This window comes from Octopus bimaculoides, chromosome 17 (genome assembly GCF_001194135.2).
Source record: "Octopus bimaculoides isolate UCB-OBI-ISO-001 chromosome 17, ASM119413v2, whole genome shotgun sequence".
Taxonomy (NCBI): domain Eukaryota; kingdom Metazoa; phylum Mollusca; class Cephalopoda; order Octopoda; family Octopodidae; genus Octopus; species Octopus bimaculoides.
The window spans coordinates 40,519,739-40,521,429 of NC_068997.1; positions in this window are offsets into that span (position 1 = coordinate 40,519,739).

Below are 1,691 nucleotides of genomic sequence, written 5' to 3' on the forward strand. Positions count from 1 at the left end.
CATGGCGATAGACCTGTTAGAAGTAGCTTTCAATATTTCTACAAATTTCCCCCTCACCACTGAATTAGATGACATAATATAATCACTTATATGTACCGCAGCATACTTCAAGTGGGAGTCACAATATTCATAAGGAAAACTTCATAGACCACCAAATATGCACTTAGTTTTAACTGTATTTAATAGTCTTTTTTATTTATCCACCCTTTTAAAGCCTAGCCAGGCTCATGGGCCCGGTTTCCCGGTTTCTATGGCGTATATGTTCCCCCCAGCTGGACGGGACGCCAGTCCATCGCAGCGTTACTCAAGAAACAGTGAGAGAAAGTTGAGGCGAAAGAGTACAACAGGGGTCGCCACCTCCCCCTGCCGGAGCCTCGTGGAGCTTTAGGTGTTTTCGCTCAATAAACACACACAACGCCCGGTCTGGGAATCGAAACTGTGATCCTCCGGCCGCGAGTCCGCTGCCCTAATCATTGGGCCATTGCGCCTCCACATCTAATAGTCTACTGTGGGACTATAACCTGACTTTGGTCCACCAAACCTTTACTATGACCACTCATGATACACCCGGATTATGTTACGCATCACTGACATATATACCTATATATATATATATAGCAATAATATGGTTCGCGGCTTGTACCCCTTTAATCATAGGTTAGCTCAATCTCAGGTGAACTAAAGTTAAACAAAATCAACAGCGGTATCATCAAAAGAGTGCAGCTAATCTAGAGTAATTGAGTTTGCTTGTGTCCAACGTAATGCAATGTAAAGGGAGATAGTTTTTTGAGATCAACATCGTAATTATACAGCGATCAACTCCACATAGCATGCAAAGGCTATTCACATCCACGCGGATTTGGAACAAATGAGCAAAGAAGTAAGAGACACTAATAAATGACCCGTTCTCTGCTAGGACTTTACTACAACCACTTGGCTAGCTGCCACCTTCTGAAGTGTATTATAAGTCAATGATTATAGCGCTCACCTGAGCGCTATAGAGCTATATGGTCTCATTGAGCCGAAGTTGTAAAAGCAACCCTTCCCTTCCTGTTGTTATCAACAGAAACCGAAAATAAAAGAAAAGAAAAACGAAAAAAAAACAAATAACTTCAACTTTTGAATTCCGAAACAATATTCTTAAATGTGACTTACGTCACAAATTTACATTTGGTATTTGACGTCATAAATGTATAATTTATATCTTAAGTCATAAATTTACAATTTATATCTTATATCATAAAGTTACAATTTATGCCTTACGATATAAATTTTTAATTTATATCTTATGTCATAAATTTAGAATCTACCACACTTAGTATAAAACCGTGTAAATGTAAAAGACACCCAGCATGATACTAGTCTCTGTTTTATAAGCCAATACCTGGTACTTAACTGTACTATACTATCCATATCAATTCAAATTAAATCTATAACTATCTGTGAGTGTGTATGTGTGAGTGTGCGTGTGTGTATGTGAGCGGCTTTCCTTTTAAAGTAATTAAAATACTGCTCTGTTCCGTTTGTACATGTTTTAGTATTCATATAAAAGTTTCGATACGACTAGAAGTTCCTGTATGCTGGTTGTGTCATGTCTTATCTTCATATACATCCGCCAGTGGACTGATACATCTTTATAAACACACACACACACACACACACACACACACACACACACACACACACACACA